Below are 18,565 nucleotides of genomic sequence, written 5' to 3'. Positions count from 1 at the left end.
CTTCTGTGTTTCCTGTTAGTGACTGCAAATTTTGTTGCTGTTCTGTTTCTAAGGAATATGGTGTTTCCTAGGGGATAATGAGGATAGCCTTCTGGGCCAAAGGCACAGGATACTGTTGACAGCTTAATTTACTTAGTTTCTTGTGTTTTCTTTGCTATCACTGTAAGATCCAGGCAATAAGCCTCTTTGCTGAGAGAATAAAAATGAGAGAAAAAGAGACACAGAGAGAGATAAAAGGGATAGAATACAGAGCAGGGAAATCTTGAAATTCTGTGTGTCTGAATATTATTCCAAATTCATCTGCTTAGGCAGAGGAGGAAGAAGGCTAATTGCATTTGGGGCATGGAGAATTAGAGGGAACCAGAATGGCTGGTAGCCATTTAACAGACAAGTATTAAAAGACCATTGGGACAAAGTGCCTTCAGTTTGACAAAAATCAATGGATGGACATTTACTGAGGACCTACTCTGTGACAGGCAGGGAATACAAATACAAAAGTGAGACAATCCCTGCCCCCAAAGAGCTTACAGCTTGGTACATTAGTGGAAAGGGCTATGGTTCTAGGGTCTAGAAACCTAAGTTTAAATCTTCACTCTCATGCTTCCTCCCTGGGTACTCTCAGCCTCAGTTTCTTCATCTGTAAAAATGAGGAGATTAGACTCAGTGGCCCTCTAGGAGATACCTTCTAGCTCTAAATTTATGATACTAAGACCAGACAAGGTCTACCAAGAACCAGTGAAAAATTTGATTTTTCTCAGTCTGTAAGATGAGGGGATGAACAAGACGGCCTTTGGAGGGAGGTCCCTTCTGGTTCTAAATTTGTAGTCCTTTGACCTGTGTTTAACATTATAGAAGATAGTGCTAACAGGCTGAAGCTCCCTCCAGCAGGTTGGACAAACTCTAAAAGCTAAGCTCCTATAGGAGCTGGAGCCTTGTGGGTGGATAGTCTTTTTATCAGTAGGGCCCCAGTGCAATTAAGATCCTGAAATCATAGATTTATTTAGAGCTGGAAAGGACCTTTTAAGCCGTCAAATCCACCCTTCTCATTTTACCTGTCAGGAAACTGAGGTACAGAAAGCACCTAGCTTGTAAAGTATCTGAGATGGGATTTGACCCCAAGTCTTCCTGACCCCCAAGTACAGCACTCTGTCCATTAGTCCATACTGCTTCTTCCAAAGATGATGATGTTAACTCCTTGCTATACTTGACAACTAGCCAGTGGATCTCACATTGCTTATCTTATCTACCAGTGAACTGGTCTGATTCTTGTGGTTGGTGTCTTGGAACAGATATAAAATTCACTGCTTCTTCCTTCCACTTAGTTTGCCACTGAGTGAAATCACCTTGTTTTGGATTTTGTTTAAATTTGGGAATTGACAGAATTTCATTTAGAAACAAATAAGAAAAGTTTAAGGAAGAAGAGGAGGGACTCTTGGCTTCATACTACCTCACAGAGGCTTCCTGTGTGGGAAAAATGCAGAAAAAAAAAAGAGAGAAACGCAGGAAATGAGTAGGGTAGGTTTATGTGACCAAGGCATTATTTTCTTGGAGGTGATACTTTCATTTCCAAGTTTTTTCACATATGTGGTACCTTCTCTGAAAGCTAGATAATTTGCTGAAATTTCTTAGGTGCGCACAAAGGGGAGTTTGGTAGATGGCTATTCTCCATCTGGTTGACTACTTTTAGTTAAAGGGTGCTCCCTTCTCTGCAAGGTAACCCTATTTCATTGTTGGAAAGTTCTATTTAGAAAGTCCTAGAACTCTGAAGGCTTGTATGAACTTGTCTAGAGCAGTGGTTCTCAAAGTGTGGTCTGAGGACCCCTTTGGGGTTCCCAAGATCCTTTTCAGGGATCCTGCAAAACTATTTTCATTATAATATTAAGGAATCATTTCCCCTCTTCACCCTCATTCTTTCTTTCATGAGTGTACAGTGAAGTTTCTCAAAGGTCACATGACATGTGAATTAAAGATTTAGCTGTAAATATGAAGACTGAGTTAACATAGGAAATGTAGAATCACACTTTTGCATTACAAATGGATAAATCTATAGAAATGCCCGACTGGTATTTTCATTGTGTTATATTCATGTGTTATCAGTACGAACTAATCATCAAAGAAGACATTTTATGTCTTATGTTTGGCAACAAACTCGAATGTGAAATATTCAAAGTGTTGAATAACTTTTTGAACTTCATGGTTCAACTGGAACAACTCAGTTGGCATTTGTGCTGACAGTGAAAAAGCAATGGTGAGGAAAACTACTGGTGCCTTAGTAGGAATCAAGGTGGTGGTACCAAACTGTACTAGTTGTTACTGTATTCTCCACTGTCACAGACTTGTGGTAAAAAAAAACCAACACAAAAGCAAAAAAAGCTACTTTCCTTGGTGCCAAGGACATTAGTAATGCCCTTTATAAAGCAATAATAATAATTAATTTATTAAATCTCAACCCTCGAGTTTGCTTCTTTTTAATATTCTGTGTGATAAAATGACAAATATGCATCAGACACTTCTGCTTATTTCAGTACAATGGTTGTCTCAAGGAAAACCACTTATGCAATTGAGTCGTAACCTGAACTAGCCACTTTTTTCCCATGGAACACCATTTTTACTTGAAGAAACAACAGATAAGCTATGATTATTCAGACTTGAGTATTTGGCAGCCATTCTTTTTCAAATGAATGGAGTGAGCCTGTCACTTCAAGGTAAAGAGCTGACAGATTTGTTGCCAATGTGGAAACTTTAAGCTTTCAAAAAAAAATTGAATTTTGCAAAGCTTATATTCACCACTGTGAGCTTGACAACTTCCCATAACTTAAGACTTTTTGGATGTGATCAGTGGTGATATTAATGAATCTGATTTTTTTTCAATGACATTTTAGAGATCTGTATAACTCAGTGAACCAATATTTTCCAAATTACCAGTGCATTATCTTACAAAATCATGCATCAGCAAAAGATCCTTTCAGAGTGGATCCATGAACCCAATGGATTTTTATTTTTATTATTTTTTTTATTTTTTTATTTTTAGTGAGGCAATTGGGGTTAAGTGACTTGCCCAGGGTCACACAGCTAGTAAGTGTTAAGTGTCTGAGGTCGGATTTGAACTCAGGTACTCCTGACTCCAGGGCCGGTGCTCTATCCACTGCGCCACCTAGCCGCCCCCCAATGGATTTTAATATGAATACACAGGTTTACTGATATGGTTTCAGATTTCACATTGAAACTCACCTTTAAGAAACGAGTTGAGGGGCAGCTAGGTGACTCAGTGGATAGAGCATTGGTCTTGGATTCAGGAGGACCTGAATTCAAATCCAGCCTCGGACACTTGACACTTACTAGCCGTGTGACCCTGGGCAAGTCACTTAACCTCAATTGCCTCACCAAAAAAAAAGAAAAAGAAGAAAAAAGAAAAAATAAATATATAAAATAAAATACAAAGTATAACAAAGAAAACTAATTTTAAAGGGGGGGGGCAGCTAGATGGCGCAGTGGTTAAATCACTGGTCCTGGATTCAGGAGTACCTGAGTTCGAATCTGGCCTTAGACACTTGACACTTACTAGCTGTGTGACCCTGGGCAAGTCACTTAACTCCCATTGCCTGCAAAAAAAAAAAAAAGAAACCAGTTGAATTTTGGTAGTATCAAAGAAGAATATCCACAGTTATCTGAAAAGTCTATTAAAATACTCCTCCCTTTTGTCCAAGTATATATATATGGTGCTGGATTTTCTTAATAGACTTCAACCAAAACAAAGAGTCAATGCAGTATCAGAAATGAGTACAGCTTTAGGACATGTTAAGTTTAAGATGAGTATGGTACATCCATTCTCCCTTATAATAAACCAAAATCTATTTCCCTGTAGAGGTCTTTCATCTGAAGCAACATGAACATAATTTTCCCACATAATATCAAACAATTTTTTAGAGCTGGAAGGGACATTAAAGATCTACTCCAACTTTCTCAGTGTATAAATGAGGAAATCAAAACTAATTTGTCCAAGGTTATGTAGTTAGTAGTAGACCCTAGAAGAGAGCCCAAGTGTCCAGACACTTCGGTCATAGAAGCTATCTTTAGATATTTAAGATGTGTCATTTCCTCCCAGACTTCTATTCTCTGGGTTAAACATTCCCAACCCTTTCAGCTGTTCCTCATAGGCCCTTGTTTCTAAGTCCCTGAACTACCCTGGTCTCTGTTTTCTTGGAAATTTTCTATGTTATTAGTGTTCTCCTAAAATGCAGTGCCCTTAAATCAACTCTGAAATCCAGAGATGGCCTGACCAGTGCAGAATGCTGAGCTTCTTACTTTCCATGAGAGGCTGCCTAGCATAGTGAGTAGAGAGCCGGCCTCAGAGTCAAGAAGACCAAGGCTCAAGCATATGATGTGAGCCTTAGGCATGCCACAGAATTTCTCATTGTCCCAAAGCATTTTTGATCTGCATTGTTAAGAGGTAGTTTTCCTCACTAGGAAACTAGGAGTTCAGTTCAAGAAAGAAATCATGGTCTGACCACACAAATTCTGTAATCTGGCTATTATATTGACCGGTGGTTCTAATAACCGTACATATTATTTTTTTCTTTCTAAACTTCTTCCTTCTCCTTTTTTTATCTTCGTTCTCCATCTTTTCTTTCTCTTCCTTTCTACTGCTCTTTTCTTCTACTTTCTCTTCTTTTCTCTCCTCTTCCCTTTTTCCTTCTCTTCCTCATTCTCCTTCTTTCTTTTCTTTCTCCTTTGTACTGCTTTCTTCTTCTACCCCTTCTCCTCCTTTCTCCTTTTTCTCATCTTTTTCTTCTTTTTCCTTCTTCTTTTCCTCCTCCTCCCCCTTGTCCTTCTTCCTAAATGGATTAGGAAGGATTTCTTAAGAATTACTCCCCTCTGGGGCAGCTAGGTGGAGCGGTGGATAGAGCACTGGCCCTGGATTCAGGAGGACCTGAGTTAAAATCCAGCCTCAGACACTTGACACTTACTAGCTGCATGACCCTGGGCAAGTCACTTAACCCCAATTGCCTCACCAAAACAAACAAACAAACAATCAAACAAAAAAGAATTACTCCCCTCAAGGTGTGGAGATATCAGCTTTTGTGAAGGCATCAATAGTAACTTTTATACCACCCTTCAGCATGTCATTTCTGTGTCAACACCACAGTTCTTCTAAGATCCATGTCCAAATTAAGATAATTTATTGAGTCATAGGAAGTTTGCAGTTCCTAAACCTTGTGATTTTCATAGAAAAACTCAGAGTTTTTTTAAACTTGGTTTTGATAAAGTACAGGTATATTTTAAGAATGTATAATTAAAGTAGTTATAATATATTTTGGAAATTCAAAAATATTATTTTAATCATAGATGTTATATGTGTTAATATACAATTGTGTTAATAGAAATACAAATGGAAAATGCAATACAGTGAATACAGTTAGAAAATGCATATATAATTAGATTAGTCTACATATAATTAGGAAATAGTTTGTTTTGGAGACCCCTCTGAGTGAGAGATTATTCAGTCTATCCCCTTGCCTCCTAACCTGACATGAATTGCTGAAAAGGCAACCTTAGTGATTATCTAGTTTGACCCCTCCATTTTTACATATGAGGACACTGAGGCCTTTAGAAGTAAAGTGACTTGCCCAGGGTCACACAGCTGGTAACTGCAAATAGCAGGCTTTGAACTCAGGTAGTGAGACTACCAATCCTGACCTAAACCAGCTAAATCCTATGGGGTGACTAAATATGTGACTGACAATTGAGACAGAAAAGTGATGACTCACAGAGCCCACTTGTTCCCATTATTAACCCAAGTGTTGTTAGATTCACCTTTTAAAAATTCAACTGCCGGCTTCTTTAAATAGTTTGTCATTAGATAACTTTCTAAACTAAATGGTATTTTGCTTAGGGCTAGCCCTTACATGCATCAAGCTCAGGGTTTCTGGTGTTATGAATATGCACACAGGGAGGAGGGAGATCTCATTACAGATGAAGTATGGGCTAGGCATTTGGGTACTTGGCAATGTTTATTTTCATCAGTTTGGGAGAGATATTGCAACCTGGCTTAAAGAGAGATCAGTCAGGCCTTTGTAGCCTAACGTGGTTGTGTCTGCTAAAGCCCGACCTTTGAAGACAGTATGTTAGGCTATGGTATGGGGGCAATCCACCACCAAAACCAGTTTGCTTAATTATGGGCTTTATTTTGGGAAGGTAACTATGCCTTTTGTGAAGGATATTTTGGGATTTACAAACCCAGCATCTAGGCCAGTATTATCTCTCCAGTAAAGGATGTGGTGTATATATCTGTGGACATAAATACCCTTCACCAAATGTTCTGCTATGATATTACTTCGACTCATCTACCCTTCATTTTTTCTTTTTCTGGTAATCGCTCTCTTTCCTCTGGCATGAATGTTATGGAAATGCATTTAGGAAATCAGGAGGAGAGAAAAGAGTAAGGGGAAAGATTTCATTTCAGATGACCAAGGCAGGAAATATTTAGACCTTAGATTAAATCAGTCTACTGATCTTTACAAGAATGTATACCTAAGAAGGCATCCAGAATGAATAAATAAGATCAAGGTCTTCTGGCAAACAATTTTAGAATACTGTGTTTATAGAAAAATGGGTCAGGGGCAGCTAGGTGGCGCAGTGGATAAAGCACCAGCCCTGATTCAGGAGGACCTGAGTTCAAATTCAACCTCAGACACTTGACACTTACTAACTATGTGATCCTGGGCAAGTAAGTCACTTAAGCCTCATTGCCTTGCCAAAAAAAAAGAAGAGAAAAGAAAAAAGAAAAATGGGCATCAAATTCCTCCAGCAAAGGTCTTTCTCAAGATTTTAAAGTCTAGGTTTCAAGGGATACACATTTCCATTTTCTCTTACATTCCCTTGCTTCTCAAAACTGGTTGTTCTTTTTTTCAGGTACCTCCTAGGACTAAGCATTTGGGGGTGGGAGGGAGGAATTTCTAATAGTCTCCATTTTTTAAGCTCCAAGAAAAGTCAGCCCCCAAAGAGGCTTCTGGGTAGCCCAGTGGTTAGAGTGTTGAGCAATATCTGAATTCAAATCCTGCCTCAAACCCTTAAAAACTGTGTGGCCATAGGCAAGTCACTTAAATCACTCTCAACCTCACTTTCTTCATCTGTAAAATGAGGAGTTTGGACTCAGGGGCCCTCTGAGGTCCCTTCCAGCTCTAAATTTATGATTCTAGGACTAGACAAGGCCTACTCCTTCAAAGACTAGTGAAAAGGGGAAGCTAGGTGGCGCAGTGGATAGAGCACCGGCTCTATCCACTAGTGAAAAAACTGATAATCAAGTACCTTAGAAAGTAACTTTTTGAAGATGAAGGCCTGTTTAATAATAATAGTGTTATTTCAACACTATTCTGTAGTTCTTCCCAAGTCCATTAAAAACAATAGCCCTGGGGGCAGCTAGGTGGTGCAGTGGATAAAGCATTGGCCTTAGATTCAGGAGGACCTGAGTTCAAATCCAGCCTCAGACACCTGACACTAGCTGTGTGACCTTAAGCAAGTCACTTAACCCTCATTGCCCCAGAAAACAAACCAAAAAACCCCACAAAAAACAAAAAACCAATAGCCCTGGGAGGGAGGCAAGACCAATCTTTCTGAATGCATTTTATGAGGAGGAAAAGTATATATAGAATACAGAGTCTGGAGTTTAAGAATGTCTAGGTTTATTTAACAATTAGCTATCCAAGGGAAAAAAAAGTATTCATGGTACACCTTTAAGCTTAATCTGCAGTATTGACATTTTTTCCATCACTTTTTTTAGTCTAGGCAATACACAAAACAGTAAATGAAACCCTTAGAGCCTTTGTCCATTTCCAAGGTATAAAGGCCTGTACTGAAAATGTAACAATCAGTTTAGCTGTCTCCAGCACTTGCTTAGCTCAATGTTTGACACACAGTAGGTGTTTAATAAATGTTTAGCAAGTAATTGTCTCCAGAACTCTGACACTAGCCATATAACCATAGGCAAGTCATTTGACATTGCCGAGTCTGACAGTTAGTTCTCCAAGGTCGCTTCCAATACAAAATCTATGATCCCTCTGTGAAGTTTTTTGTTTGTTATTGGAGGCAGTCAGGGTGAGGTGACTTGCCCAGGGTCACACAGCTAGTAAGTGTCTGAGGCTGCATTTGAACTCAGGTCTTCCTGACTCCATGGCTAGTACTCTATCCACTGTGCCACCTAGCTACCCCCATGTGAAATTATAGGTGACTTCAATCTGCATTGATGGAGATAAGTCCTACATAGGGACCACCCATACTGTTAAAATCACAGCTTATATGGAGAAGAAGAAACACCGAAGCCCGGAAAGGTTAGGGACAAGGTTAAGTATAACTTGTATGGGGGCAGCTAGGTGGTGCAGTGGATAGAGCACCAGCCCTGGAGTCAGGAGTACCTGAGTTCAAATGTGACCTCAGACACTTAACGCTTACTAGCTGTGTGACCCTGAGCAAGTCACTTAACTCCAATTGCCTCACTTAAAAAAAAAAAAAGTATAACTTGTACTAGAATTCCTTTCATAATTCAATACCCTTTTCAGTGTTATTTCTACTAGATCCTCCTGACTTTTTTTTAAAAGTGTTTTGCCCAGAGGAAAGTAGGAAGGGTTCAAGTATAAGTATCACTCACTGTTCCTTGTTAGATTGTGGATTTTTATTCCGGAAGGCATCTGATCCTTCTCAGTCACTTTTAAATCAATCCCATATGGAAATAAGGTATATTTTTCATTATCAGATAGATTTGCCTGGATCTTAACCCAGACTACTTGATGCTGCACTAAAGGCATCTTCCTTTGTTGCAGATAAAAATCTGTGCATTGGCCTTCTCCAGTAACAGTTTAAAACTAAGCAATTGCCTATTCTTGCCCATGGCATAATTTTCATCTGTAACAACTTTCACAGGCACAAATTATGTACATATTAAGGGAGAGTAACCTTTTGGAATGGGGCCCAGTGCATTCATTGCTCTGTGGGTGAGCTAAATTTTCTGGGAGAGTCATTGCACTTTTTTTTCTTCTGAGAATATATATAATTGAATACATAGTAATAGGCTGATATTTATGTAGCACTTTAATGTTTATAAGACATTTCGCATGCATTATCTCATTTAAACTTCTCAGCAGTCCTATGAGGTATGCCCTAAAAGCATTATTAGCCTTATTTTACACAAGTAGAAACCAGTACCCTAAGGAGTAAAGTGACTAATTCACAGTCATACAGCTAGTAATTATCTTGGCAGAATTTGAACTCTGATCTTCCTGATTGATTCCCAAGTCCAGTCCTCTTACACTGTACAAGTCTGCCTTCATTAAATTAAAATGAACTTAATCAAATATATGTAAAAAACCAAAGGCTTTTGGATTGGATTTATACATTTTCTTTCAAACAGAAATCAATCCACTTCTCTGAGTAAATCTTTTCTGGGGGGTCGTGGGCAGGGGGCTTAAAGATTGGGTTTCCCTATTTCTCTCAGGCTGGAATACAGGAGCTTATTCATAGGCTCTGATCACCATGGGAATTTTGACCTGTGCCTTTTCTGACCTAGGCAAGTTTGCAGCTTAGTGTCTACTCAAGTTGCAGGGGCTCACTATATTGTCAAATTTAGTTCAATAAGTTCAGACACCAGATGGGCTTAGCCCCCTACAGCTCAGTACTCCTTAGCTGAAAAGATTGGCCAGCCTCAGCCATCCCAACAGTTGAGATTACAGTCATGTATGATCATGCCTGGCTATTGAATGAATCTTACTGTACCTAAGCATGTCTAGCACAATGTTGAATATTCAGTAAATGATGATAATGCCCAATTTGGACAAATTTAAATTAAATTATAATACAGAATTGTGATAAGTTTACAGACATGTTTTAATAGCCTAAAACAAGTAGTAGAGTTAACGTTTAAGTTCTAACATATAATTTGCCATTATTTTAACTTTGTTATTTTTCATAAAGTTCTCATAATGAACAAAGTAAAAAACATAAAGAAAGTGACTATTCTAAGTTTGGGCAGCAGGTTAGAGAATAAACAATTTTTTTAAAGCCTATAGCCTAGACAATTGAGAAATTTGCAAGCAGTCTTTTACTCCCATTGGATCTAAGAAATTTGCCAATTCAAGGACAGCTCTGTTGCATAAATTTGCTGTTGCCTCATTTACCCCTTGATACTTGAGCCTGTCTTTAATAATTATAACTAGTTACATAAATTTCTCACTTTAAAGTGGTTTTAAATTTTCTTCTCGGTCTTCCAGTTTTGAAATGTTAGTGATATCCCCTAACAAGTTAGCCATATGTCCATGTTCCACCAGTGTGTTCAGTTTTATATAAAATTATGAGAATACATTCATTCATTCAGCAAATCCCTACTGAATAGGAGTCTGTCTTCACTACAAGTGTACCCCATTTTAAGGAGGCCTGATCCATTAATCCAAATGTACAAAATAGATAAATTTGGCCAGGGAGGAAGATTATTTGCATTACCAAAAGATTCCTCTTTTTACAAAAGCATTCACTGCAGGGTTCCTTTCAGATAAAAACAAGGAAGGAATAAGTCTGTGGACTGGGAAGGATGGGTGTTAACATATGAAAGAGAGCACACCAAATTATTCAATTCCTATTTTCCTTCTGTTTTCTCTGTGAATGGAAAGTGATCTGACTGGAAAGAGTAAAGCAAAAATTGAAACCCCAAATTAGTGAAGAGTTAGCTGAGAAAACATTTGGCTTCTCTTTAAAAAAAAAAAAAGAAAAAGAAAAAGAAAGAACAAAAGAAAAACCCCAAACCTTTCAAATGTCTTTGCTGAATTATTTACTATAAATAGTTTTTGAGGAATTGTGGGGGAAATGAGATATGTAAAGGCTGGAAATGGGCAAAGTTATAATAATTTTTTTTTAAGATCAGTCAACAAGCATTTATTAAGCTTTTACTAAAAATGTACAGAATGCAGTTGGGTTTGTTTTGTTTTGTTTTGAATTCTAACATTAACATCTAACCCAAAACTGGCTTGGCTGTCTCATCTTAAGAGATATTCAATCCCAGTTCCTTTCTGGTTTTTTTGTTTTTTGTGGGGCAATGGGGATTAAGTGACTTGCCCAGGGTCACACAGCTAGTAAGTGTTAAGTGTCTGAGGTCAGATTTGAACTCAAGTACTCCTGAATCCAGGGCCGGTGCTTTATCCACTGCGCCACCTAGCTGCCCTCCAGTTCCTTTCTTTCACTTTATCCTTGTCTAGGATGGAAGATAAACAAAGACACTCAAACTTCTAAGCTGGTTGGTCTAATTTTCAAAAAGGGAAAAAGGTGGATTCTGGAAGTGACACTAGTAAGCTTACTATCAATGACCCGCATATTTATCTATTTATCCAATCTTTGTATCTCTCTTCAGTGCTACCATTGCCTATTTCACCTTTCCAACTAGATTTCTTACAGGCATCTCAAACTCATCATGTCCAGAATAAAAACTAATTTTCTTTCCCCCTATTTTATATTTCCCCATTTCTGTCAAAGGCAACCATCCTTCCAGGCACAACTTTGGAGTCATCTTTGACCCTTCACCTTCACTCACTCCACATATCCAGTCAATTGCCACATCTTGTCCACTCTGACTTTGCAACATCCCTGGCATTCTTCCCCTTCTTTCTTTCTGTTCACACTATAACCAGCCTAATTGAAATCCTCCTCAATCTTACTTGTACTGTTGGCAATGGCCTCCTAATTGGTCTCCCTGCCTCAGGTCTCTCCCCCTCTCCAATCCACCCCTCCACACAGCATTCCATGTGCATTTTAGATCAATAGAAAGAAGAATTTTCTTTTTGAAAATGGAATTCACTTGCCTATGAGAAGTGAGTTCATTGGAGATTAGATGGCCAATTGCCTGGGATGTTGTAGAGATGGGTTATAATAAATAGATTACCTTAAAGGCTGCTTCTGACCCTGAGATAATAAAAATTCTGTGATGGTAAGGTGCCCTACTACAATAAATTTTGAACAAGATTTGATAAAATTTCATGTAAGCTTTAAAAACAAATCTACTGGGGCAGCTAGGTGGCGCAGTGGATAGAGCACCGGCCCTGGATTCAGGAGGACCTGAGTTCAAATCTGACCTCAGACACTTAACACTTACTAGCTGTGTGACCCTGGGCAAGTCACTTAAACCCAATTGCCTCACTAAAAAAAACAACAACAACAACAACAACCAAAAAACAAAAAACAAATCTACTGGCAGCTAGATGGTGCAGTGGATAAAGCACCAGCCCTGGATTCAGGAGTACCTGAGTTCAAATCCGGCCTCAGACACTTACTAGCTGTGTGACCCTGGGCAAGTCACTTAACCCCAATTGCCTCACCAAAAAAAACAAAAACAAACAAAAACAAACAAAAACAAATCTACTTATAAAGTATTATGATACACCTCTATTTGTGGAAATAACAGAAGCAATCAGAATGTTTTTGTAAAGTCTTGACCAGGATTGCTTTGTTTTATCTTTATCATGGAATACAGATTTCCTTTTAAAAGACAATCCTACATTTTCAAAGATCGCCAATCCTATGTTTTTAAAGATTGAGATACTGCAGAAATTTTTTTTTTCATAAACTAAAAATTAAGATGGAGGAGGTGTTTTCCAGATTATAAAGTTCATACACATGAGAGGCATATACTTTTATTTATTTATATGTTTAAAAAAAACACCTTTTAATCCCTTTAAACAACAAAAATAATAGCCAACATTTATATGGTACTTTAATGTTTGCAAAACATTTTACAGATATGGCGTTTAGACTTCACTACACCCCATGGAACTAGGTGCTATTATTACCTCCATTTACAGATAGGGAAACTGAGACAAATAGCTGTAAAGTGACAAATGTGTCTGCGACTGGATTTGAATTCAGATTTTCCTGACTCCAGATCCAGTGCTCTATCCACTGACTCACTTAGCTGCCTATTTAGTTCAGAAATTATAAAACTAGTATTAATGGGTATATTAAGCCCTATAATGTTTCTCATACTTAACTCATCCCTTTCAGTGGTATTGCCTATAGAAAATTAATTTATACTTGCTAATGCATTTTAAAGAACATCTGATCTCTAAGGCCCCTCCAGATTGTTACCAAGAGGGAGTCTTTGTATGTTAGGGTAGAAATGATGGGAACATTTCCAAAATGCAGCTACTCCCTCTTGGAGTCTACACTAAAGGAGAGGAAAACTGGGCATATTCTGGCATGCACTCTAGAATTTTAAAGAGCCAATAGCATGAGATTCAGACAAAGTACATACAGGATCCCATAGGACAGAAATTCTAAAGGGAAAGTAAGCTCTAAGGGAGGAGCGGGCTATGTTCAGAAGGGAACAGTGAAAAAAATAAAATAAAATAATCAGGATGAAGGCAAAAGTGTGCTAGAGGGGGCAGCTAGGTGGTGCAGTGGATAGAGCACCGGCCCTGGATTCAGGAGGACCCGAGTTCAAATCCGGCCTCAAGACACTTGACACTTACTAGCTGTGTGACCCTGGGCAAGTCACTTAACCCTCATTTCCCTGCGCAACCCCCCCCCAAAAAAAAAGTATGTTAAGAGTCCTATTAAGAAGAGTGTCGGTGTGCTAAAGTTCAGAGTGAGCTGAGGCTAGTGAGGACAAGAATGGTTTTATTAACTAAGAAGAGTGAATTAGGGACAGGACCATTGCTCCTCATCAATGAGACCCTAACAGAAAGAAGGTAAAGCCAGCTGTTTAATCTCCTAGTTTTCTGTTTCCTCTGCAAAGGAGAGTGACCTTTGGAAAAGGACAGAACAAAAATGGCTGCTAGGGAGTTGATCCCTGAAATAAATAAGGAAATAATAAGGGAGCACTTTTTAACCCTTGAAAAATTCGAATCATCTGGCTCAGATGGATTACACCCGTAGCTACTTAAAGGACATGTGCCTGTTATTATTGAGTCAGTTGTTGTCTGGTTAACATGAAAATGTCTTGATTTTTTTGGACTCTGATATAATTAGTAATCAAGTGTAACTGTTTTTATCTAATCTTCTATTTAAAAAACTATCATACCTAGTTTTGTCTCTAAAATGTCTTCCACTTTCTGCTTGTTTTTAACCTGTGTAAAAGGTGATCTTCCCCCTCATCCTTCACAAGTCTTTGCCCTAACCTGCCTCATTGTTTATTTATCCCAGTGTTTTCACTCTGCATTGGTAAGGCTGTCTCATTGAAGTGTTATGCAGTTGAATTGGGGTTTTTTCCAGTTTTTTATATCTAGTGACATCCTCTCCCAGGACACGACCCATTAATATTCTCTTCACCATGTTTCCACAGCACTGCCCAATGGCAACAAACATCATATTTAAAAATCAGCATCAATATTAAGACACATTCTGCCTTCGTTGGGGTTTATGGGCTTTTAAATGTCCCATTTATGCCCTGCCAAAATTTTTAGATGACTGTGGTCGGCCCACTTTTGTGCGTGCCCTCATTAAGAGAACTTACATTTCAAAATACAGCCCAATTTGATTTGTTTAATTGTGACTTCTCATTCCATGGCAATTGTTAATGCAGCCACAGTGTATTGTATCCGGTGGTACCCAAAACAAACAAACAAAAGATTGAGAAAATGCACTAGAGATGCTGGGTAGTGGTGGTTGGTGGTAGTTGTTTGAAACAGTAAGAAGAAAAGGCTTACTGAGTGGGGGAGAGTGCTATAAAAATAATAGAGGTGTTGGTTTTTTTGTTTTGTTTTGTTTTGTTTTTGGTGAGGCAGTTGGGGTTAACTGACTTGCCTCAGGGTCACACAGCTAGTAAGTGTCAAGTGTCAACTCAGATCCTCCTGACTCCAGGGCCAGTACTCTATCCACTGTGCCACCTAGCTGCGCCACCAATAGAGGTCTTTTTTACGAGAGTTAGGAAATAGAAGATAGATAATCCAAATAAAGATTTGTACTTTTAAAAAATTAAATTAAATGGGGGATGGTACAGTTTAGCATTGGATAATCCCTAAATTTTCTTCATGCCCTAATATTCCATGTTCTAAGAGTCCTTTCAGCTTTTACATTCTTACTGTATGTTCTAAGCTTCTTTGTTATAACATTATCTATGCCACAGCCACTTTCAGAATGCACTAGAGTGCATTCTAATATTGCACCCAGAAAAGCTAACGTAATCTTGGACTGCGTTGAGAAGTATGTTGTTGTTCAGAGTCACTTCATGACATTTTGGGGTTTTCTTGGCAAAGATACTTGAGTGGTTTGCCATTTCTTTCTCCAGCTTATTTGACAGATGAGGAAACTGAGGCAAACAGGGTTAAGTGATTTTCCCAGGGCCACATAGCTAGTAAATGTCTGAGGCTGGATTTGAACTCCTGAAGATGTGTCTCCCTGCTTCCAAGCCCAGTATTCTATCCACTGCGCCACCTAGCTGCCCACTGAGAGGTATAGTTTTCAGAAATCACTGGGTCATAGTTCTGCTGTACTCTGCCCTAGACAGACCACATCTAGAATATTACATTCAATTCTAGTCAGTTAATAAGCAGTTATTAGGTGCTTACTCTGTACTTGTCACAGGTGTTAAGCACTGGGGGATACAAAGAAAGGCAAAAGACAGTTCCTGCTTTCAAGCGGAACGTGGATCAGCTGGAGAATGGCCACCAGAGGACCATCAGAATGGCCACGGGCCTTGAGTTCATGGTTTATGGGGACCTGTTGAGGAAACTGGGGATTTTAGCCTGCAGAAGAAAAGATTCCATGGGACTGAAATAAAGAGACTTGGGAGGACAAAAAGAAGTAGATAGGGGACAGCTAGGTGGCACAATGGATAGAGCACCGGCCCTGGAATCAGGAGGAACTGAGTTCAAATCCGGCCTCAGACACCTAACACTTACTAGCTGTGTGACCCTGGGCAAGTCACTTAACCCCAATTGCCTCACTTAAAAAAAAAGTTATAGGAGATACCTAGGTTTGAATCATGCATGCTAGGCGGCACAGTGGATAGTGCCAGATTTGGAGTCAGGAAGACTCATCTTCATGAGTTCAAATCCAGCCTCAGACACTTAGCTGTGTGACCCTGGGCAAGTCACTTAACTCCATTTGCCTCAGTTTCCTCATCTGTAAAAGAAGCTGGAAAAGGAAATGGCAAAACTTTCCAATATCTTTGCCAAGAAAACCCCAAACAGGGTCATGAAGAGCCAGACATGACTGAAAAGACTGCACAGCAACAACAAAAGGACATCTGCCAGTTGTATAACCATTAGCAAGTCTTGTCATCCTAATTTAGAACTGAAAAGGATCTTAGAGGCACTTTAATCCAATCCTTTCATTTTATGGAAATGGGAATCAAGGCCCATCCAGGTCAAGTTAAGACGCCTGTGGTCACTTGGGAACCAGAATTGGAATTCAGGTAGAGTAACTCCAAAATTAGAGCTGTTTTTACTGCACAATGGTGTTTCAAGGAGCTGAAGCCCAGAAAACCTCAGTGACTTGCCCACGGTCACATGGACAGTAAGCTGTGAAGCCAGAATCTAAAGTCAGGATTGAATTCCATATCCTTTGCTGAATAGCCTTAGTTTCCTCATCTGGTTCCTCACAGGTTTATTGTGAGACCCAGGTGAGATGTCTTTAAAAGTTTTGCAGACTAAAAGCTTATGTATAAAGGCTACATATAAACATTATAAGTAGCATCCCAGGGTGTGCTGGCAAATGTTTTAACAAACTGGTTCTTAGGGGGAAAAAATTACGCCTGACATAGTTTTTAGTTTAATCTACATCCTTAACATTTTCTTCATCAGTTTCTTACATCTAGGCAATCAACAAAATGATAAATTGAGCTCTGATTTATAGCATTTTCTGACTTCAGAGGTGTAAATACTCACCCCCATATTTTAACAGTCAGCATGGGGCCTGTAAGAGCCGACTCTAGCACACCCCTGGAGATGTCAAGTAAAATTAATGGCAGGCACACTGCTTAAATAAGTTTTGCACAAATACTTTACATTCCCTTCTTTGCATTATGGTTTTATATCATTTGTTGCCTCAGACATTTAAAAGGATAGCTCTTTAAGGCCTTCCTCAGTCGGGTAGTAGAGTTCACTTTCCTGAACAAATATCTGTGGCAATTCCTTTTGAGAAATGATATGGTAACTCACTTAGGCCAAATTTTCTATTTATTGTCTTTGACCTTACTTAGCACCCACCTCCCTGTGCACCTCCTCACAACTCTGGCTCCCACCCAATTAACACTACCCACACCCCCACACCCACCTTCTCTGGAGGGACAGACCCTGTGTTTTTAGCACCAGAAACCATAGAGGTGCTGAGTAAGCAGCTTACACCTGAAAAACTGGTGCAAATCATTAGTTACCTAGTGGTTTTTATTAAGCAAATATCATTAGATTTTGAAAGACCCTGTGATAAAAAAAGCTATTCATTTACTGGATGCAGTTGGTACTATTTTGGTTTGGTATTTGGCTCTGTGTTCATAGAAAGGAAAAGAAGATATTGTTATTCATTTCTGTGCTATTCACTGATGCATTTTTTTTAAAATCTAGAGTTTCTTTAACTATCTGATAGGCTCACAGGATGACTGTTTACATTTGATCTGCAGATCTGAAGTGAAGTGCACACATTTTCCTTGGCTTATCCAAATGTTAGATTAAAAAAAAATTTTTTTTCCATGAATCCTACAGTCTAGTAGTAGTTTTACCCATATTGTAATGAATATTCTTTTGTATATGTTTTAGCTGTTAACTATTTATTGTAGCCTTTGTAATCTGTTCATATAAAATCTCACTCTCTTGAGAAACATGGGAAAAGATAATGAATGAATAGTTATCCTCTAGTTCAGGAAAAACAGTTCTTGGTCTATGAAATATTGAGTTGCCTCTCAGGATATATTTAATGAGAGGTAGAGTAAAGGGCAGCTAGGTGGTATAGTGAATAGAGTGCCAGGCCTGGGATCAGGAAGACTCATCTTCCTGAGTTTAAATCTGGCCTCAGACACGTACTAGCTGTGTGACCTTGTGCAAGTCATTTATTTTTGCCTCAGTTTCTTCATCTGTAAAATGATCAAGAGAAGGAAATGGCAAATCTTTGCCAAGAAAACCCCAAATGGGGTCACGAAGAGTCAAGCACGACTGAAAAAAATGATTGAACAACAGATTTCTCCTTTAGGAAGTATTTGCTTTTTTGGTTCTTCCGAAAGATTCCAATCCTCAGTTGTTAGGACTATTAGCCGAGAAAAAAGAACAGTGCTGGTTTGTTTCATTTTAATTTTGACTCAAATTCAGGGGTGGGAAGATAGTGATTTGTTCACAAAAAGTGCTTTACATACAACCACTCTGTTGTAAGATGTAACTACAGAACTACTTATATATACTCACAGAATGTTAGAACTAGAAGGGACCACCACCTAGTACAGTGTCTGGCACATAGTAGATGCTTACGAAGTGTTCATTGACTAACTTCAGCAATCACCTGGTCTAACCCTTTTCCTTTTACAGCTGAAGAAACAGGCTCAGAAAAGTTGAGTGATGCATAGAAGATGACACAATAGGTTAGTACCCCATTTAAGTGCACCCCTCTG

At 38.9% G+C, this 18,565-nt stretch overlaps 1 protein-coding gene across 3 annotated transcripts in view; it reads left to right on the top strand.

Moving 5' to 3' along the window:
* The window catches only part of FYN (FYN proto-oncogene, Src family tyrosine kinase), a 313,617-nt gene that overhangs the window by 134,834 nt on the left and 160,218 nt on the right, over positions 1 to 18,565 (top strand). The window lies entirely within an intron of this gene.

Source organism: Dromiciops gliroides, chromosome 4, assembly GCF_019393635.1.
Source record: "Dromiciops gliroides isolate mDroGli1 chromosome 4, mDroGli1.pri, whole genome shotgun sequence".
NCBI lineage: Eukaryota > Metazoa > Chordata > Mammalia > Microbiotheria > Microbiotheriidae > Dromiciops > Dromiciops gliroides.
The sequence above is the reverse complement of the archived record's forward strand: the minus strand, read 5'-3'. Positions and strand labels throughout refer to the sequence as shown.